At 40.0% G+C, this 23402-nt stretch overlaps 1 protein-coding gene across 6 annotated transcripts in view; it reads left to right on the top strand.

Moving 5' to 3' along the window:
- znf407 (zinc finger protein 407) overlaps positions 1 to 23402 on the top strand; it is a 499933-nt gene that overhangs the window by 370405 nt on the left and 106126 nt on the right. The window lies entirely within an intron of this gene.

Genomic DNA, 23402 nt, shown 5'->3' with positions numbered 1-23402 from the left:
CTAGTCCAGAACATGAAGTCTCATTCCCTGTGCTTTTAAACTCTTGTTCATGGTCCTAGGCTGTGGTACAACAACAGTGCAATGAAAACGTGGACATCTCTCTTGAATCCTCCCTAAAGACTCTCCCCTATTGCTGTCAGACATATGATATGGCTCTACAAATGGTATTGCTAGATTCCATCACCCTTTTTCAAGTGATTTTTAAACCTTATCATCTACTCCATATCTCCTATACATCCATATAGAGTGCTCATGAAGTATCTAGAACACATTCCCAGTGCATTGGATCCTCAGAATTTCTGGGTTATTTTGGATCCTGAGGTCTCCTGGAGGTGTTTCCCATTGTTCACAGGTATCAGAGAGACTTACAATGCTAATGAATTGCTGTCCCTGATAATATTTGGCATAGTTTTCTAAAACTATGATTCACTATGAGATGTGCCTTGGGGTATCTGCATGCTTGTGATGGTGATATCTTTATTTGTCTCTTCTCTTAATATTCTTCGAAACATTTTACTGTGCTATAGGTATAATAGTGTGAATGGAATAACTTTTTTTGAAGAAAATCCATCCTTCAGCTTCCCATCCTCATTACACTATTCAATTCAATGATGATTGTCCTTTATCTCAACAACATTTACTTACCTTTGCAACACACCTGATGTTACCTTCCCCAATAAAAATATAACACATCAGCATGTAAAATTTCAAATCTACTGATGTTTTGGGACCCTGTTTCAATTACCATTGCCTTTGCATGAACACGTGAATCCTAATTTCAATCATTTTTTGTATTAATTTACTGCTTATGCCTTTTCTTTCTAGGTACCTCAACCAGAGGAAAAGCTCCTCATTGCCATACCAATTGCACTGCACAAGTATTTTGAACCCCACGATTTGGTCAGCACTTAATTGACTGAACTCAAAAGAATACAAACCAATTTATGTAGCTAGTTTTCATAATTTAGCACTTCTACCCTGATGTAATTATAGTTTAATAAGACCCTTCTGGAGCTGATGTAGCATCCCTATCTCTGAGCCAAAAGGTCTAGATTTAAATCTCACCTGCTGCAGAGGTGTGTTGAAAAGTATAGTGCTGGAAAAGCACAGCAGATCAGGCAGCATCCGAGGAGCAGGAGGATTGATGTTTCAGGCATAAGACCTTCAGCAGGAATGTGCGGCAGGGGAAGGCGGATGAGAGATAAATAGGAAGGTAAGGGTGGGGCTTAGGGAGAAGGTTATTGGGAAAGCGATAGGTAGATGGAGGTGGGGAGTGATGGTGATAGGTCAGAGAGGAGGGTGGAGCATTTAGTGGGAAGGAAGATGGACAAGTAGGACAGTTCAAGAGGGCAATGCCAAGTTGGAGGGTTAGGTCTAGAATGAGGTGGGGAGAAGGGGAGATGTAGAAACTAATGAAATCAATGTTGATGCCAAGTAGTTGGTGAGTTCCAAAGCGGAAAGTCAATCGCTCTTCCTCCAGGTGTTGGGTGGCTTGGATTTGGTGGTGGAGGAGATCCAGGACTTACATGTTCTTAGTGAAGTGGATCAACGTCGATTTCACCAGTTTCCTCATCCCTGCTCCCCCCACCTCATCCCAGACCCAACCCTCCAACTCAGCACCGCCCTCTTGAACTGTCCTACCCATCCATCTTCCTCCCACTTAAATGCTCCAACCTCCCTATCTCCATCCACCTATCACCTTCCCAGCTACCTTCTGATGAAGGCCTTATGTGTGATATGTTGATTCTCCTGCACCTCGGATACTGCCTGACCTGCTGTGCTTTTCCAGCGCCACACCTTTTGACTCTGACTCTCCAGCACCTGCAGTCCTCATTTTCTTCTGTTCCTGCTCCAGAGGTGTGCAAAATATGTATGCACAGGTTTATTAAAAATTTGTTCAATTCTGGTTGATTTGCACTGCATTGTACCCAATCAAAGGTCAATATCTCTTTCCTGAGGCTTATTATCCTATACTGCTGATAGAGAGCAGGAGTTGGATATCTCTTTCAAAGTACCAGCTTGGGCTCATGATTGGCTTCCTACTGTGCTAAGAACAAACAACAAACAATACAGCACAAGGACAGGTCCTTTGCCCCCCCCCCCAAGACTGCACTGATACCTTTTGCCATTGCATACTAAAACTGTCTGTGCTTATAGGACCTGTATCTCTCTATTCCCTTCCTACTCATCTATTCATTCAGGTGCTTCTTGAATGCTACCACTGATTCTGCTTCCACCACCACCTCTGATAGCACATTCCAAGCACTCACCACCCTTTGTGTGAAAAACTCACCTCGCACATCTCTTTTAATCTTCATCCCCCACAAGTTGAACCTGTGGCCCACTTGTAATTGATCTCTCCACCATGGGAAAAACCCTCATGCTTTCCACTGTATCCATACTAGAAGATTCTGTAGGGTGTGGCCAAGGCTTTGTACAACTGAATCATCATTTTTCACTTTGAATTCCAGTACTCTTGGGGGTAAAGACCAATATCCCATTAATCAACATACTCCCACAGGCCTTGTGGTGAGTACATGAAGTTATGAAATGTAAACAGAAACAGCGAGAAATGCACAACAAACCCCATAACTTCTGACATATGTGACAGGTTAACATAACTTCACTTCAATGAGTTGTGATTTTGATCCTAAACACTCATTCTGCTCTGCCTTCTATCAGTGTTGTTCTCAACTGTGCCATTAGTTGAAGAAAATAACTTGTCTGAATTGACACCACAGCAAGAACTATTTACAATTGCACTTACTAAAGTGGTCAAGACAGGATGTTCAGTGTGAAAGCTGAACGGGTGCTGCAGGTTCACAGAAAAACCTTTCTTTAAAAAACATTATATATTAAATATGGAATCTTTTACAGCCTCAAAATGCTTTGCAGCCAATGAAATATGTTTGAATTATGATACAAGAATCCCGCTTGACAATTTGTTGACAGCCGGCTCCCTTAAATAACAATGTGATAATGATCAGATAGGGCTTTTTGGGACTATGCATAAGGGTGAGCTTGTTAAATGCCAAATACCTGTAACCATTCCCCCCCCAATAACAAAGTTAACTCACTCACTTATGCACATGTTAAGGACCGAATGCGAGTGTGGACAAATTTCTCTGTCAACTGGAGGCCACAACAGCAGGGTCCTAGGTCACCAATATTTTTACCTCAGTTAACACCACTGGAAAAGAGAAGGTGGATTTGTTTTCCTTTAGGAGGTGGTAGTAGGGGGAAATAATTAGAAAATTTGGCCCCAGAAAGATACCCGTTCCCTTCTCACCACCTTGCCAATTAAGTTCTGAGTGAGACTTTATCAATATACCAATTAAGCCTTTAACTGGTCAATTAATGACCACTTAAGAACCTCAACATGCCACCCTGCCTGTGGGATCATTTATATGCATCTGCAGTGACAACAGGGCTTCAGCATAATGTTTCATCTGAGCATCTGCAATACGCAGTATGCTGTCAGGACTGCGCTGGGAGTGTCAGCCTAGATTTTGTGCTCTAGTCTCTGGAGTGGGATTTGAATCCACATCCTTCTTCTTCAAAGGCAAGAGTGCTACCTGCTAAGTGATAGTTGACATTTCAGCATAGCAATCACGAGTTTATTTAATCTTGTGATGGGCTTTTGAAGATTTCAAGCAAATGGTTAAAGCAGGAATTTACAGTTGCAGTTGGTTAACATTTTCAAAAGCCTTGTTTCAGCCAGTTTTCCTTCTGTTACATTTTCTTTTACTCTCAAACCATTTCCGTAATCCTAAAACTGAACAGTTTCTGAGAAACTACATTGCTTGCAGTGATAAGACTGTTACAGATTCCCAAGTCGCTAAATAAGTGTGGAACAAATTGCTTATGAAATTTGCCATTGCAGTCTATCAGTGGACTAATTTTACTTTATTCAAGTGGCCAAATTTTTGTCCATCCCTAGTTGCACTTGAGAAGGTGGTGGTGAACTGCCTTCTTGAACTGTGCTGGAGATAGATCCATAATGCTCTTAGGGAGGGAATTCCAGAATTTTGACCCAGCGACAGTGAAGGAACAGAGATATACTTTCACGTTATGATGGTGAATAATTTGGAGGAGAACTCACAGGTGATGGTTTTGCCATGTATTTGCTGCCCTTGTCCTTCTAGAAGGAAGTGGTGATGGATTTGGAAGGTACTGTCTAAGGATCTTTTCTGCACTATTTCATGTACATAGTACACACTGCTGCTATTGAGCATCAGTGGTGAAAGGAGTGGATGCTTGTAGATGTGGTGCCAAATCAAAGGGCTGCTTTGTCCTAAATTGTGTCAAGTTTCTTGAGTGTTGTTAGAGCTGTACTCATCCAGGAATGTGGTGAACACTCCATCATGTGGAATCAACTCGCAAGTTGAGATGCAGGTAGATAGAATTTTGAAGAAGGCATATGGTATGCTTGCCTTTACTGGTCAGTGCATTGAATATAGGGAGTTGGGAGATCATGTTGCTGCTGTACAGGACATTGGTTAGGCCACTTTTAAAATACTGTGTGCAATTCTGGTTGCCCTGCTATAGGAACAATGTTCAGAAAAGATTTACAAGAATGTTGCCAGGGTTGAAAGTTTTGAGCTATCAGGCTTTCGGGCTGAATAAGCTGGGGTTGTTTTCCCTAGAGCTGAGGGGTGACCTTGTAGACGTTTATAAAATCATGAAGGTCATGGATAGTGTAATTAGACAAAGTCTTTTCTCTGGGGTGGGAGAGTCCAAAACTAGAGGCCATAGGTTTAAGGTGAAGGGGAAAAATTTAAAAGGGACCTAAGGGACAACTCTTTCATGCAGAGTGGTGTGTGTATGGAATGAGCTGCCAGAGTCGGTGGTGGAGGCTGGTACAATTACAATGTTTAAAAGGCATCTGGATGGGTATACGAATAGGAAAGGTTTAGAGGGGATGTGGGCCAAATTCTGGCAAATGGGACTAAATTTATCGAGGATATCTTGTTAACATGAATGAGTTGGACCAAAGGGTCTGTTTCTGTGCTGTTCAATTCTGTGATTCTATAACTGTATTCACTACAATATTCCTCACCTTTGACCTGCTTTTGTAGCCACTGTATTTGTATGTAGAGTTCAGTTGAGTTTCTGATCAATGTAACCCCCAGGACATTGATTGTCGGGGATTCAGTAATAGTGATATTATTAAAAAGTATGGTGGTTAGATTGTCTCTTATTGGAGATGGTCATTGCCTGGCATTTGTTTGGTATGAATGTTGCTTGGCACTTGTCAAGCCAAGCCTAGATATTGTCCAGGTCTTTTTGCATTTGAACAAGAACTGCTTCAGTATCTGAGGAGTCATGAATGGTGTTGACCATTGTGCAATTATCAGCAAACATCCTCACCTCTGACTTTATGATAGAGGTTGGATCATTGATGAAGCAGCTGAAGATGATTGAGCCGAGGATGCCACTCTGAGGAACTCCTATAGAGATGTCCTGGAGTTGAGATAGTTGGGCAGCAGCAACAATCAACATACCAGAAATTTGTGCAAACAGAAAGACTCAAGTAAAGTAAATCATCTCATTGCAGTGGGAAGATATCATTTAAGAAAGGCTGCGAGGAATTGTAGACTGGTGAGCCTTACATCAATCATTTCTCACTAACTTGATTGAGTTTTTAAGAGGAGACAATGAAGATTAATGAGGGCTGAGCAGTTGACGGCATGTACATGGACTTCTGCAAACCGTTTGACAAGGTTCCGCATGGTAGACTGGTTAGTAAGGTTAGATTGCATGGGATCCAGGTGGAGCTAGCCAATTGGATACAACATTGGCTTCAAGGTAGGTTTCAGAGAGTGGTGGTAGAGGGCTGCTTTTTGCCCTGGACGCCTGTGACTAGTGGTGTGCCATGGGGGTCAGTGCCCACTGCCTTAAAAATGAGAGAGATGGTGAAAGGTTAAGAAGTATATTTCAGAGCTTGGTAACTCAGCAGCTACTAATTAAAATTGGATCTGCTCAAGAAGTTGGAATTGGGGGAGTGCAGATATCTTGGAGAGTTGTGAGCAGGAGGAGATTTTGGAGATGGAGAGGGGTAAAATATTGGAGGGATTTGAAAACAACAATGAGAATTTTAAAATTGGGGACTTACTTGACCAGCAACCAATCTCAAATTTTGAAGAATATGTAACTTGGACTGAAGAAATTTGACAGATTGCTAGATTTTGAAGTGACTCTATTCAGTCTGTATCCATAAAAGCAATTGTCTTTAATGTGTAATTGATTTCTGGTATGCTGCACCCCCGTACAGGAAGCTTTTCAATAAGTCCAAGCCAGCAGGTTGATTGCACACTTATTACCTGTAATTCAATACTCAAACACTCTATTTACAAAGCTTGGATTTCCTGCACTGTCAGTTAAAGCAATCAACAAAAAGCTGGAACCTCAGGACTAAATAAACCATGAGAGAATGTTCAGTACTGCCAGTAACCCTTCACAGGTAATTTAACAGCCTTTGACTGTAAGGCATCTCTTGTTGTAGGTATCTGCTCAGTGCAGAATCTGACATTCTCTCTGTCATGTTCTGACAATAGCTTCATGCATACCTTCTGCAATGGTTCATTGAATTTCTGTGTATTAACAGTTAAGTTCAGTGTTGCCATTTTTCCAGATGTCCACACACGCATTCTTGTCACACACAAATCATAACTCCCACTGATGAGTTCCTTTGGATCATCCTAAAACCCATGAGATTCCCGACTGGATATTTTCATGCTGGCTCTGAAACAATACCAAATGTATGATAGGCTTGGGTTTCATAAGTGATACTGAATTGTACAACACAGAAACAGGGGATTGATCCAACTGGTTTGTGCTGGTGTTAATAGTCCACACCTATTTCATCTTGCCTTATCAGAATATCTTTCTATTCCTTTCTTTCTCATGTACTTATCTAGCTTTCCCCTGAAATAGCTTTATGATTTTGGGAAAGTCTTTGCTGTGCAAATCTTTACTGAGCAAGATGAGGTATGGCCAGTAGAACGGAATGTAATTATATTTTTAAAAACTCTACAGACTGCTGTCAAAATATTGTTTGTTTACTAGTCCATGTGCAGGAAGAACACACTGAGGATTTTTGGTTGAAAATAATGGGACATATCTGTCTCTTGCTCAATTTGTGCATATGCAACACTTATGATAAACCATGATTTTAAAAAAACTAAAAATACGTTCAACTGAACTTTTTAATGTAGGTTATTCATATCATAGTGAACCCAGTCAGTTAGTTGGTTGAGCTCAGTTCTTCTGTATCAATATTCTTTATCCTTGCCAATTCCACCACTCTATTTTAATAGTCAGGTGTACATGATGATAGGTGGCAGCATGTTAGATTCAGCTCTTGTCTCATTGACAATCATGCAAAATTGGAGTTAGATCTAATTTTTTGCATGTTTTCGTTTATAGGTATAAAAAAAACGGGTATTTTTCTCCCTCAGATAAGATTTAATATAGGTGTTCAAAATTATGAAGGTTTTGATATTTAGGGAAGAACTGTTTCTGTTGGTAGGAGGGACAGTCATGAGCGAATACAGATTTAAGAGAATTGGTAAATGTGCAAGAGGAGAGATGAAGAGTTTATTTTATACAATGAAGTATTATGATCTGCAAAGCCGTTTCATTATGAAGGTTCAGAAAGGAATGGGACACTTACTTGCAAATGGGAAATTTGCAGGGCTTGGATAAATGGGGGTGGGGAGGTAGGGGCAGTAGGGTGAATTAAACAGTTATTTCAAAGTGTTGTCACAGGCACAATGAACCAAATGGCTGCCTCCTAAGCATCACTATTCTGTGCCACTCAGCTAAGACTGTTAGGCTCATGTGCACCTAATGAGTGACATACTATACAATTGCAATTTTTGCATCATACATACAAGGTTATTAAAACATTTATTTCACCACCAAAAGCCACTGAGGCAGATGCTACAGCATGATTTGAGAACTGAATAAGTGTTTGAAGAGGATAAACTTGGGGTAAGGACAGGCAAGTGGGATGAAAGTAAACGCTTCAGCTGAAAGGCTTGAAAAGCTGGATAATGCATTCAAACAGAGTACCTTCTGTGCAGCACCTTCTCGCATATCGCTGTACTGCACAATTGATGTTTTTTTGCTTTTTTGACTTAGCTATGTGAAAAACTAGTTGAGAGAGAACCAACATATTTAAAGATACTTGCAGAAGAAACCAAAATTTCCCTCTTCTGGAATTCCTAATTGAATTACAAACATGCATGTAATAACTAAAATTGCTAAACATTAGTTATTCGGTATTATACTAGTTTGATAGCTTTTATTATCCGAACAACACGGGCAGGGAGTATTTTGTTCAGATAATCGAATGTTCGGATAATCAAATGCCGGATAACACAGTTTAGCCTTGCGATCTTGTCCGGATAATTGACGTTTGGATAATCATGGTTCCTCTGTACATTCAGTTTTCCTGATTTCTCCTAGTATTGTCACTACTTCAAAATACAAATGTCAAAGGCTGTGCCATAATACATTTATCATTGGACAGGATATTTTGTATATTTTTCAATTATGGTTCCAAACATGGCTCCGTTGGTAGCACCCTTTCTTCTGAGTCGAAAGAATGTGGGTTCAAGTCTCAATCCACAAACAAGAGCACAAAGTCCAGGTTTATGTTTCCAGTGCAGTCCTGAGTATAAACTGTCAGAGGATCAAATGACACCTCGCGCCAAGGATCTGTTCAACTTTATGTGGTCATAAAACGTCCCCTGGCACTCTTTTGAGGAGGAATATAAGGTTGCCTCTAGTCCTGACAACAAATTATGCTTCAAGTAGCATCACAGTAAGCAGATGATCTAGTCGTTAATGAAATAACCTTATTGTCATACCATGTAAAGTTTTGCTCTGCTTAGAGTGTTTGTTACTTTTAGAAGACTTTCTTAGAAGAATTAATATCCCTCAATGTTTTAGGAAGCTTTCTCTGCCCATTTCTGAAGGAAATACCAAGGCCTATCAGTTTACAGCCAAATGTTACATAGTGCAACCATAAAGTTGCCTTCCTCAATGAAACAGTTTTGATGGTGGAAGACATCAAACAAGTTTTGGTCTTGTCGTTATTGTTTGTTATTGCTTTGCTGTTTATGGGAACTTGCTGTCTGCGTATTGACTTCTCCACAACAGAATTCACAACAGTACTTGCACTACAGAAAATTACTTACAAATTACTTACTAATCTGTACAGCACATACTGGAGTCATGAACAAAAACAGAAATTGCTGGAAAAACCCAACATGGGTGACAGCATCTATGGAGGGAAAGCAGAGTTAATGTTTCAGGTCTGATCACCCTTCTTCAGAACTAATGGTAGCTGGGAAAAAGTACATATGTATGCTAGAGAAGGGATGGGGGAAGGTATAAATGATCGGTGGAAATGGAGCCCAGAGAGAGAGAAACACAGTTGGGTAGACAAAGGAATGAGTAAAGATCAGCTTGGGAGAATGAATAACTGCTAATGGGAACCAGTAGTAGCTGTCAATGGGTTGATTGTGACAGCAGCGTACATGATGATGAGACCTGGTATGTGCGGGTTGAGGTAAGGACATGGCACTCAAACCCTAAAATTTTTTGAACTCAAGATTGAGTCTAGAAGCTGCAAGGTTCCAAAGCAGAAAATGAGGTGGTGTTCTTCCAAATTGCATTGTGCTTCACTGGAGCATTGCAGCAAAGCTGAGACAGATATTGTCCAGAGAACATAGTGATGTGTTGAAATTACAGACAACTGGAAGCTCAGGGTCATTTTTGCAGAGAGAATGTAGGTACTCTGCAAAGCAGTTGCCCAGTCTGTGCTTCAATTCTCCAACATAGAGGAAACCACATTGTGAGCAATGAATGCAGTAGTCTATATTGACGTAATTCACTGCTTCAGTGAGAAGGTACATCAAGTACCTTGGATAGTGAGGGGGATGAAGTAAATGGGCATGTGTTACACTTCTGCAATTGCATGGATAGATACTGTGGGGAATGTGTTGGGAGCGGAGGAGGAGTGGACCAAGGTATCCCAGAGGGAAGGTCCTGAAGAAGGCTGACAAGGGAGGGGAGGGGAAAATGTGTCTGGTGGTGGCATCCTTCTGGAAGTGGTGGAAATAGTGATTAGCAATTCTTTGATGTATATACTGGTGGGATGGTGGGTGAGGATGTGGAGGATCTTGCTGCTGTTGTGTGAGGGGAGTGAGGGGGTGGTGGCTGAAGTGCAGGAAATGGGTCAGACATGGCTGAGGGCCCTGTCAGTCACTATGGTGGGGAATCCTTGGTTGAGGAAGAGGGTGAATATTCAGAGGCCCCATTGTTGAAGTTGGCATCATTGGAAAAGGTGTGATGGAGACTGAGGAGTTGAGAATAGAATAGAATATTTTCAAGAAACCAGGTGTGAGAATGTATAGTCAAGAGAGTTGGTGGGTTTGCACTTATCTAGCTATAATCAGTTCTGAAGAAGGATCACTAGACCAATGACGTCAATATAGACTCTGCTTTCTCTCCATAGATTCTGCCAGATCCGCTAAGTTTTTTTCAACAATTTTTGTTTTCATTTATGATTTCTAGCATCTGTAGTTCTTTGTTTTTTTTTGGTTTCCTGGAGCCATGAAAGTTGTAAGATATTGCAAGACTCTTTTCATTTTTTGCTAGTCCTCAAGACCTGGATTTTTAGCCGCAGTGAAATGTGCTCTCAGTGTGCCCTCTTGGGGCAGATTTTTAGGGTGAGAGTTATCCCAAAGAAGCAGCAGCTTCTGCAAACAAATAGGCTCTAGGGGTGGCAACCCTCCAGGATTGCTCTCTTGCATTTCTGGGCATTAAAGATTAATCTCCTGGGTGCTGCTTACAGCAGCCCTAGTGAAAAATTCCAAGAGCAGTAAATAAAGTATTTCTTACATTACATTGGCTTTGAACACTTGCTTTTCTCAGTCATAAAAGTATTGGTGACTGGAGGAAGAGAAAAGAATGCAATATCTCTCTATCAAGAGTCAACCATTTGGCTTTCAAAGATTCTTTGCTTTCCAATGGGCTCCACAATTATGCATGTATGAGGCCAGCTCTGATTGGAGGCAAAAGGATCATGTGACAATACTTCCAGGTATACAGGGTACATCAAACCAGCATTGTGGACAGGTGCACCTGTGTGAAACCTTTTTGTTCTTTGTGCAATATATTGCCAATTGCTGCACTGTCACATATCCATGCAGCTTAGAAGGAAAATTGATTTGGTGTAAAACCAAAAGCTTGAAATATGTGCTCCAATTGTTTAACCTATACTATGGATCACATGACTGCATTATCGATACATGTTGAAGTTTAAGACTATACCACTCCTACTCCATGCCATAATGCACGGATACCAGGGAATGTGCCAATCTTTCTTAATGCCTAGCAAATTATATTAAACCTCTGAAAGCAATTTGTCATATAGTCCATTGCTTTCATTTGTGTTTCACTGTAAAGCACTGACCAACTTTTGGATTAGCGGTTTAAGACTTGTGATGTATCACTTCAGTCAGAATTGCTACTAATGACAGTGGTGAGCAGGGTTGGGTGTGTGGTGGATTTGTATAGACGAAAAATACCCCAATCATCTTCATTAAAGTTTCGCATGGGAACTGCTGTTACAGAGGCTAAAATCTAGGCTTGAGTTGATGAAAATAAATCTCACTGTTCAAAGATACCACCAGGTAAGTAATGCAATGATTCCTTTAACATACAACATTATGGCTATACTTCGGGAGGATGTTCCTGGGAATATGTCTAGGGAACTGAGAAATAAGAAAGGGATGATCACCTTATTGGAAGAGAAACAAATTTGTAAGGATATCTCTGTTATCTATAAGAATAAAAAGGTAGTTTTGGTAGGGGATTTTAACTTTCCAAACATGGACTGGGACTGCCATAATGTTAAGGGCTTTGATCGAAAGGAATTTGTTAAGTGTGTATAAGAAAATTTTCTGATTCAGTATATGGTTGTACCTACTAGAGAAAGTGCAAGACTTGACCTACTATTGGGAAATAAGGCAGGGAGATGACTGAGGTGTCAGTGTGGGAGCATTTTGGGACCAGTGACCAAAGTTCTATTAGTTTTAAAATAGTGATAGAAAAGGATAGACTGGATCTAAAAGTTAAAGTTTTAAATTGGTGGAAGGCTAATTTTGATGGTATTAGGCAAAAACTTTCAGAAGTTGTTTGGGGCCGGATGTTTGCAGATAAAGGGATGGCTAGAAAATGGGAAGCCTTCAAAAATGCGATAGTGTCCAGAGACGATATGTTCTTATTAGGGTGAAGGGCAAGGCTGGTCAGTGTAGGGAATGCTGGATGGCTAGAGAAATTGAGGTTTTGGTCAAGAAAAAGAAGGAAGCATATGTCAGGTATAGACAGCAAGGATCAAATGAATCCCTAGAAGAGTATAAAAGCAGTAGGAGTATACTTGAGGGAAACCAGGAGGGCAAAAAGGGGACATGAGATAGCTTTGGCAAATTGGGTTAAGGAGAATCCAAAGGGATTCTGAAACTACATGAAAGAGAAACCTGGAAGTGGATAGGGTCCCTTAAAGATCAGCAAGGTCATCAATGTGTGGAACCATAGGAGATGGCTGAGTTATTAAATGAGTGTTTTGCATCAGTGTTTACTATGGAGATAATGTGGGGAAATACACAGCACCTGCTAGAAAAATGTCCATATTACACAGGAAGAGATGTTGGTTGTCTTAAAATACATAAAGATGGTTAAATCCCTGGGACCTGATCAGGAGAACCCTAGAACTCTGTGGGAAGCTAGGGAAGTGATTGTGGTTCAATTGCTGAGATATTTGTATCATTGATAACCACTGGTGAGGGACCGGAAGACTGGAGGTTGGCTAATGTGGTACCACTATTTTAAAAAGGTGGTAAGGAAAATCCAGGGAACTATAGACCAGTGAGCCTGACACCAGTGGTGGACAAGTTGTTGGAGGGAATCCTGAGGGATAGGACTTTATATATTCTTGGAAGGGAAGACTGATTAGGAATAGTCAACATGGCGTTGTCCGTGGGAAATCGTGTCCCACCTACTTGGTTAAGGCTTTTGAAGAAGTAACAAAGAGGATTGATGAGGTCAGAGTGGTGGACTTGATCTATATGGACTTCAGTAAGGCGTTTGAGAAGGTTCCTCATGGTAGACTGGTTAGCAAGGTTAGCTCTCATGGAATACAGGGAGAGCTAGCCATTTGCTTACAGAACTGGCTCAAAGGGAGAAGACAGGGAGGATTGCTTTTCAGACTGAAGGCCTGTGACCAGTGGTGTGCCCCAAGGATTAGTGCTGAGTCCACTGCTTTTTGTTATTTATATAAATAATTTGGATGTGAACATAGGAGGAATGGTTAGTAAGTTTGCAGATGATACCAAAATTGGAGGTGTAGTGGACAGCGAAGGAGGTTTTCTCAGAGTACAAAGAGATCTTGATCAGATATGCCAATGGGCTGAGGAGTGGCAGATGAAGTTTGATTTAGATAAATGTGAGGAGCTGTATTTTGGAAAAGCAAATCAGAGCAGGACTTATAACCTTAATGGTAAGGTCCTGGGGAGTGTTGCTGAACAGAAAATCTTGGAGTGCAGGTTCATTGTTCCTTGAAAGTGGAGTCACAGGTGGACAGAATAGTGAAGAAAGCGTTTGGTATGCTTTCCTTTATTGGTCAGTACATTGAGTATATGTGTTGGGAGATCATGTTGCGCTGTACAGGACATTGGTTCAGCCACTTTTCGAATACTCTGTGCAGTTCTGGTCTCCCTGCTATAGGAAGGATGTTGTGAAACTTGAAAGGGTTCAGAAAAGATTTACAAGCATGTAGCCAGGGTTGGAGGATTTGAGCTATCAGGAGATGCTCAATAAGTTGGGGTTATTTTCCCTGGAGCACTGGAGGCTGAGCACCCTATCTTATATAAATTTATAAAATCATGAGGGGCATGGGTAGAGTGAATAGCCAATGTCTTTTCCCCGAGGAGAGGAAGTCCAAACCTAGAGGGCATAGGTTTAGGGTGACAGCGGAAAGATTTAAAAGGGCCTAAGGGGCAACTTTTTCATGCAGAGGGTGGTGCTGTGTATGGAATGAGCTGCTGAAGGAAGTGATGGAGGCTGATATAATTACAACATTTAAAAGGCATATTGATAGGTATTTGAATGGAAGGGGTTTAAAGCAATATGGGCCAAATGCTGCAATTGGGACTAGATTAATTTAGGATATCTGGTCCGAATGGACAAGTTGGACTGAATGATCTGTTTCCATGCTGTACAGCTCTGTGGCTATGTAAACAACCTTTATTTCAGCCACACTATCAAATGTAGTTATTTTTTGACATGTAGATATTTCACTTCTATATTCTGTTAAATAAGTGTCACCAAGATCTGTTAGTGTTGGGGATAAGTGGGATGATGCTTATGCAGATACTAGTGAGTAACTGATGTATAACTGGGAGTTCATTCATACGATGCATCCAAATGCAAAGCAAAGCAAGGTTAGCAGATCAGTAGTGGGGTTATATTTCTTATGGCAACCAGCAAAGAGCCACATTCGGAAAAACGAATACAAGAGACAAGAGACTTGTTCTTTTTCCTATCAAGGAGTAAACAGACCTATCAATCCCAGTGTATCACAAAGACTACAGTGAAACAGTAGTCATTTGTATAGTGTGATTATTGCACAATAACTGATTAGAATTCAGAATGAACTCCTTGATAAGGTGGTAAGTACAAATTCAGAAGCAACCTTTAAAAAAGATTGTTTAAATATTTGAAGGAGAAAATTTTTGAACAGTAAAGGGCAATAACAAAGGACCTGGGTGAACTGGATTTCTTGAAAACTCTAACAGAGACTCAATAGACAGATTGGTCTCCTTCTGTGCTGTGCTGCAACAGAGATATCACACTATGATTTTAGAGGCACCTTGGATAGTTTTCTCTGTTAAAGATGCAATGTAAACGGAAGTTGTTGATGGTAATGACATTAGCACATAATTATTTAACCTGACCATGCGACTTTTGTAGTTTAAGGTATTCATCAAGATTAAGATAAAATTGATATTGGAATCCATTAATCGTGTTTGTTTGTTGCTGTGTGGATAAAAGTGGACGTTTTCCCTGTGTTTCATGCACTACTTTCCTCTGCTAATTTCCTTACATCATTCTGCTATTGTTGCCAGGTAAAGTTTTCTCTAAGACTACTCATGAGTATGATTGATTGAGACTCATTGGACAAAATTGTCTTCATTTGAGAAATCAAGCAACTTCTTGAGTTCCTTAACTACAATGCTAAAGCATAATAACTCAAAAAAAACATCCAACTCTTCTTCTCTCCAATCCACAGGAACTGATCCTGAATCGATAGAACGTTGGTAATGATTTTCCAATGTTCTATCGATTCAGGATCAGTTCCTGTGGATTGGAGGGTGGCTAATGTTGTCCCACTTTTCAAGAAGGGAGGGAGAGAAAAAACAGGAAATGATAGACCAGTTAGCCTGACATCAGTGGTGGGAAGGATGCTGGAGTCAATTATAAAAGATGGAATTACGACTCATTTGGATAGCAGTAACGGGATAGGTCAGAGTCAGCATGGATTTATGAAGGGGAAATTGTGTGTGACTAATCTTCTGGAATTTTTTTAGGATTAACTATATAGATGGACATGGGAGAGCCATTGGATATAGTGTACCTGAACTTTCTGAAAGCCTTTGATAAAATCTCACACAGGAGATTAGTGAGCAAAATTAGGGCACATGGTATTGGGGGCAAAATACTGGACTTGGATTGAAAATTGATTGACTGACAGGAAGCAAAGAGTAGTGATAAACGGGTCCCTTTCGGAATGGCAGGCAGTGACCAGTGGGGTACCACAAGGTTCGGTGCTTGGACCGCAGCTGTTTACAATGCACATTAATGATATAGATGAAGGCATTAAAAGTAATTTTAGCAAATTTGCTGATGACACAAAGCTGGGTAGCAGGGTGAAATGTGAGGAGGATGTTATGAGAATACAGGGTGACTTGGACAGGCTAGGTGAGTGGACCTGTGCATGGCAGATGCAGTTTAATGTGGATAAATGTGTGGTTATCCACTTTGGTGGCAAGAACAGGAAGGCGGATTACTATCTAAATGGAGTCAAGTTAGGTAAAGGGGAAGTACAACGAGATCTAGGTGTTATTATACATCAGTCAATGTAAGCAAGCATGCAGGTACGGCAAGCAGTGAAGAAAGCTAATGGCACGCTGGCCTTCATAACAAGAGGAATTGAGTATAGAAGCAAAGAGGTCCTTCTGCAGCTGTACAGGGCCCTGGTGAGACTGCACTGGAGTATTGTGTGCAGTTTTGATCTCCAAATTTGAAGAAGGATATTCTGGTTATTGAGGGAGTGCAGCGAAGGTTCATGAGGTCAATTCCTGGATGGCGGGACTATCATATGTTGCAAGATTGGAGAGACTGGGCTTGTACACACTTGATCTGATTGAGATATATAAGATTATTAAAGGATTGGACACTGTGGAGGCAGGAAGCATGTTTCCGCTGATGGGTGAGTCCAGAACCAGAGGACACAGTATAAAAATAAGGGGTAGGCCATTTACAACAGAGTTGAGGCAAACTTCTTCACCCAGAGAGTGGTGGATATATGAAATGCTCTGCCCCAGAAGGCAGTGAAGGCCCAGTCTCTGGATACTTTCAAGAAAGAGATGGATAGAGCTCTTTAAAGATAGTGGAATCAAGAGTTATGGGGATAAGGCAGGAACAGGATACTGATTGTGGATGATCAGCCATGATCATAATGAATGGTGGTGCTGGCTCAAAGGGCTGAATGGCCTACTCCTGCACCCATTATCTATTTTCTGTGGTATTGAAATTACCTTAGAATCTCATACCTCTTCATTATATTCCATCCTTACAGCATCCTGGTGGATCTGTATTGTATCTGCTCTGTGATTTTAATGGAGAAAGTGAGGACTGCAGATGCTGGAGATCAGAGCGGAAAATGTGTTGCTGGAAAAGCGCAGCAGGTCAGGCAGCATCCAAGGAACAGGAGAATCGACGTTTCGGCCATAAGGAAGAAGGGCTTATGCCCGAAACTTCGATTCTCCTGTTCCTTGGATGCTGCCTGACATGCTGCGCTTTTCTAGCAACACATTTTCAGCTCTGTGATTTTAATGCCCTTTTTATAACAAAGACATCCAAAACTACACATCATACTCTTCAATGTAGTCATTATCCTAGTCTCTATTTATATAGTGCTTTTCACAAAGTTAAGACAACTCATGACAGTTTACAGTTAAATGGCTACTTTTGAAATATAGTACATTACAATGTAGGAAACATAGCTGGTTTCCACAAGGGAGACTCCTGCAAACAGCAATGTCATAATGACCATATTGCCTGTCTTTATAATATTGGTTAAAGGATTAATATTAACCAGGGCACCAGAGAAAACTCCTCAGAACAGTGCCTTAAGAACCTTTACAGCCATCTAAGAGGACAGGCAGTAGTATCAGATAACACAAATACTTTAAAGTTTAATTGAAATAGCTAAAACCAAATTTCCTTTTTTATATCAAGTGTGAAGTATTGCACTGTATGCTGTGTGACCATTTTGTTAATAATGTAACTGTAATCGTTACCAAAGCTGTCAGAAATGCTTTACATTTAGCTTCAGAATCTATCATCATTCACAGTGTAAAAGCTCTTAATAGACATACATCTTGATACTTATTTCCATTCCTTCCTTGTGCTGTCTTCATTATAAGCCATGAATGCTCTTACTACACTTAATTGAGTCTGTGCAATGTTTATCAGTGGGATACTTCATGCTATTGCTTGTGTGGTCAGTAATCAGAGTACTAAACCTGTTACATTTTGTCATAATACTTCTTCCAAGCACAGCCTTCATTTTCCTATGGACACAGCAGTTTGGAAGGGGGCAAGCATAAGAAAACACTTAGAACTGGGGATTATGTAGAATGATTTAGGAATTAGGGACAATGGTATAGATCCACAGCGGTCAGAGGGATTGCATTTAATGAAACAAGCTGTTAATGAAACATAAATCTGAAATATTGTGAAGCCCTTTTAATAGCTCAGCTAGTTACTGTGATTTAAATAAGAGAGAAAACTGTTTAAAATGGGTAAGTAGGCATTCCTTGCAGGCACAACTTGGAAGAAGATATTAAGGTATACCTTGTCAGACATATATAGACTTTGTATCAAGCATAGTTGCCTTCAGGTCTGCTGTGTTACTAATACAGAAGAACATTGCAACACATGCATTTGTACTGATAATTATGTGTTTATAATATGTGAAAATGCATTAAGTCAAAATGATGACTTCATATAACTTTCATTTAGCATAGAATAATTATTAAAGCAATTAAAATTATTTTTTATAGACTTGAAGTGTTTTCCCTTATTGTTTGTACTTTGTATGTCCCCTATTTTCATTGTTCCATTATTTGTGGCCAAATCATTCAGCTGTCTAAGTACTAAACAAAAACACAAAATTGAATTTTTTAAAAGCACTTTCTCCAGATTTTCTCGAGCACTTTTTTTCTTTTTGGGGACTTCCTTTATGCTATTCAGGTGCTCCTTTTTCAAATTCTCATTATCTGGTTTATTAGGTGATGCAGTCAATTATAACATACCTTCTGTATTTGTGTTACTGTTTTTCGTTTATTCATAGAATGTGGGGTGTCGCTGGCTAGGCTAGGATTTGTCACCCAACCAGGCAGTTAAGAGTTAACCACCTTTCTATGGGCCTGGAGTCGCATGTAGGTCAGACCAGGAAAAGATGGCAAATTTCCTTCCCAAAAGGACATTAGCAAAGAAGATGGGTTTTTACAGAAGTCAACTGTGGTTACACAAATGCTATGAGGCTAGCTTTTAACTCCATATTTTTAATTGAATTAATATTTCACCATCTGCCATGGTGGGATTTGAACCCATTTCCCTTGATCATTAGCCTGGGTTTATGGATTACAAACTAGTGACATTACCAAGGTGCCACCACCACCCCCATTGGCACCATTTGGATATACAAAAAAAGCATAAATGGTAGAATTCATCTATATCTTCCATAATTATCAACACTTTGGTATTAAACTGAAAGACGAAATACATGAGGAAAGCATTAACTTTACAGACAATATAGTATTGGCACGGATGTGGGAACCAAGGGAGAATAGTAGAGGAGAGGACCAGGATTCACAAAATATGTGAGTTGCAACTGGCACCAGCAGAAACCGTGCCAAATTAGTGGGTGAAGTCAAAGTAAGGAATAAAAAGAATTGGAGTCTAAATCAGGGTTACTACGTCTGTATGTGAATGTCTGGAGTCTTATAAATGTGACTAAGGTGTTGCAAGTGCAGCTTGCCTTGTGAAGTTTTGATGTTGTGATAACAGAGACCTGGATCAAGGAAGAGCAAGACTGGGTGTTAAATATTCCTTAGTACAAGGTATTCATAAAAGATAGAAAAGGAAGGAGTAGAGGAGGGTAGTAGTACTGGTGAAAGAGTGCAATGGAGTGCTGGAGGAAAAGATGATGTCTCAGAAGTTCCAAGCACAGAACCAATTTGACTAGTTCTAGGGAATAAAACGGGTACAATTATATTGTTAGATGTAATCTATCGACCATCAACTGGTGTGAAGTATTAAGAACAAATTTGCAAGGTAATTACAGAGATATGCCACCATTACAGTATATTTATGATGGGAGACTTTAATTATCCAAACATAGACTGGGGTACTTGTAATGAATAGGGCAGCAGGAGGCAAGTAGGGCTGATTAGAGACTAAGAAGAGAATTTATACCTTGAGGAAGGGAGCATGACTGAGATGTTAAATGAATACTTTGCATCTATCTTCAGCAAAGAGAGAGAGATAATACCCAGACCATGATGACAGAGGAATGAACACAGTTACTAAAAGGGTTCAGAATTGATAAGATAGAAGTGTTGTGTAGACTGTTCATGCTTAAAGTTGACAAGACACCAGGGCTGGATGAATCCAAGGATTTTGAAGGAAGTAAGCTTGGGGCTTGCAAGGGACAATGGCCATAATCTTTGAATTTGACTAGACTTGGGGATGGTGCCTGAAGACTGGAAGAAAGAACAAAGTTAAATTTAAATATTGCAGAAATTATAGCAAAGCATAAAACATATGAAATAAGGTTAAAAGTTATACATAGCAGACCTTCTGAGGTTTAAGGAGGAAAAAAAAGAAATAAAACTAAAAGTTCAAACATTACAGTCTTTCTTAAGTGGTTAGCCACACTAGGACCGCACTTCGAGGCATCACCTCAAGACCAGAAGTCCATGCTGAGGCCATGCCAGGCTGAGAGACTGCCACGTACCACAAAAGATCACCATGCTGGGTTGAGAGACTGCCATGCTGGCCCATTTAGAGAAATTGCAAACACTATGGTCTTACTCAAGAAAGATTGTAAGATAGGTTCAGCAAATACAGAGCAGTCAGTTATTCAGGATAGATTTAGTTATGTGGAAAAAAGTGGCTTGATTAGGAAGGGTCAGCATGGATTTCTAAAGGGGACATCATGTTCAATTAACTTTCTGGAGTTTTTTGAAGAAGTAACAGACAGATTCAATGAGGGTAACTTTGTTGACGTGAAGTACATGAACCTTTAGAAGGTGTTTGATACAATGCGACCTTTGAAGAAAATTCTAGGCCACAGAATAAAAGAGTCAGTAGCAGCATGAATACAAAATGGGCTGAATGATAGGAAACAGAGAGTAATGGTCAATGGATATTTTTCAAGCTGTACAAAAGTTTGTGGTGGAGCTCACCAGGGGGTTGGCATTGAGACTTTTGCTTTTTCTGATATATATTAATGATCTAGATCTTGATGTGCAAGGATAAATTTCAAGTTTGCAGATGACACAAAATTAGAACTCTGGAACGACATAGACACGTTGGAGTGGGCAATGAAGTTCAATACAGAGAAGTGTGAGGTGATGCATCCTGTTAGGAAGAACATTGAAAAACACTATAAAATAGGGGTAAAATTCTAAGAGGCCTGCAGGAGCAGAGGGGCCCAGGTGTATGTTTATATATATATATATATATATCTAGATCATTGAAGGTGGCAGGATAGGTAGAGAGAGCAGTAAGTAAAGCATAAAGTATCCTTGACCTTATTAATTAGGGCATAACGTACAGGAGCAAGGAGGTATGCTGAACTTGTATAAGACACTTGTTAGACATTGCTGAAATACTATGTACAGTTCTGGGTGCCACATTATAGCAAGGATGTGAACACGTTAGTGAGAGTGCAGAAGTGGTTTACAAGAATAGTTCCAGAGATGAGGAACTTTAGTTAAAAGGATAGATTGAAGAGTTTGGACTGTTGTCTTTGAGAGAAGGTAAAAGGAAATATGACAGAGGTTTTCAAAATTTGAGTGGGCTTGTTGCCCATTTTTGTGAGACAACAGTATATACATAGATGAAGATACAGTGGAGACACTTAGAGCTCTATAGAAATTAATTTAGTAAGTACTTAAGTAAATGATACATATCTTTAACTACTAGAGGTATCTCGACCACTAACCTTTACTACTCTGGGTTCTATAACTAACCCCAAACGTTGTTATCTGGGAGAGTTGGTAGCTGGCCAGGTTAGAACTCTTCTCAACATCTTCACCATCCTTCTTAATGTAAGGTTCCTCTTGAAGTATTATTCTCAAGTCCTGCTAAAATCAGTAGTTTCTGGGTTGCTTCTTATATAGTTCAGACCTGCCAGGTTAGTGTTCCAATTTCTTTATTTGGAATTGCTTGTGAAAATTGTCCAATTCAAAATGGTTTTACCATACATTGCTAGCATTCCGTTGGTTTTTGCAAATCATTCTCCCTTTTACGGTCTTAACCGTAACTTAGCCCCCTAATTGGTCTTCACAGCAGCTAGAAGGTCAATCTTTTCATTCCTTCTAACTGCAGCTTGAACATGGTCATGGTAACCTATTTACCTTAGAGAACCGCTTTCTCCAATGTCTTTCGTCAAGCTTGCAGTTAACCTGTTCCAGTCCACTGTAAAATTTCATACTGAATCTCATATCTTCCGCCTTACCCAATAGGCTAGATAGAGTAGATAGGGAGAAACTGTTCCTGATGTAGTTTCTGTTTGGTAATGCTACTTTGATATACCTCAATATATTTTAGTGCCTTCTAAAGATGTGTAAAGAAAGTCTTATAGTACTGTAGTAGTATCCTTGACTCCATGATCAAGTTAAATATCAACCTGCAAATCCTTTCAATATATGCCCATGGTAGGTGGTAATAGCAGGAGAGATTTGTGGTCTGCTTTGTGATCACATACATTTGATGGAAAGAAAATGGGAGCCTTGATGATCACTATTCATATGTGTAGCACTACAACATACATGTATAAGTGTATGTTGTCACAGCATCTCAGACTGCTAGATCACTGGTTGGCTCAGTTGGCTGGACCACCATGTGCTTCAGATTGTTGCCAACAGCACAGAGTTCGATCCATGTTGCAGACGGGGTGGATCCAGGGCCTGTCTGCTTTCCATAACTATGGTGCAGGTTGTGGCACACTGGGTCGGACCTGTCTTCAGGTAGAGAACTGGAAAAAAAAAGCAAATTGTTGTAGTTCAAATTCCTACAAGTGAACAGAAGGGGTTTGGACAATTACAGTACATTTATTGAATACTTCTCATAACAGAATTGCTATGGTCATGTTTGGGAATTTAGTATATTCATAATTATAACCAAAATTGTTCTAAACATGAAGAAGAGATAAGCTGGATTTGGAAAATGTTTTGACCCCAATATCTGAAGATATTTTTCATATTTTGTCATGACAATTGCTGAAACAATGGATCTGAAATTTCTCCTCTTGTTCGATGACCTGAGGAAAATGTAACACATTTTTATAGTCATAGTCTACTTTGGATCAGTAGTTCAACTGATAGACAGTGAGCTGAAGAAAGAAATGAACATTTTCCTTATTTCTAAATTTCAAAAGGGACACTAGCAACCAACCATATATAATCCTGCATAAACCTCAAGAGTTTTTACTAGTAAGGTGCAAGCTAAAATTATACTGTGGAAATGCTATCAACCTCGAAATATTTGCAGAAGGTATATTTAATGGGACCAATGAAGTGCAGTATTAAATCCTGAATCCCTGGTTGCATGATACCATTAGATAAAAATCTCTTGCTTCAACTGGTACTTAAATTTTAATCAAGAGCATAGTTAAAGTCCCACTGCTTAGTCTTCTCCGTCTGCTCAAGAGTGGAAAGAATTGTCAGCTGGTACATTAAACAGCAGATCATACACCAAATGATGTAAGAAGTAAAAACACAGAAGCATGCCATTTGGCCCAAACAATCTGA

Source organism: Chiloscyllium plagiosum, chromosome 4 (genome assembly GCF_004010195.1).
Source record: "Chiloscyllium plagiosum isolate BGI_BamShark_2017 chromosome 4, ASM401019v2, whole genome shotgun sequence".
Taxonomy (NCBI): domain Eukaryota; kingdom Metazoa; phylum Chordata; class Chondrichthyes; order Orectolobiformes; family Hemiscylliidae; genus Chiloscyllium; species Chiloscyllium plagiosum.
This window is presented reverse-complemented; position numbering and strand designations above follow the sequence as displayed.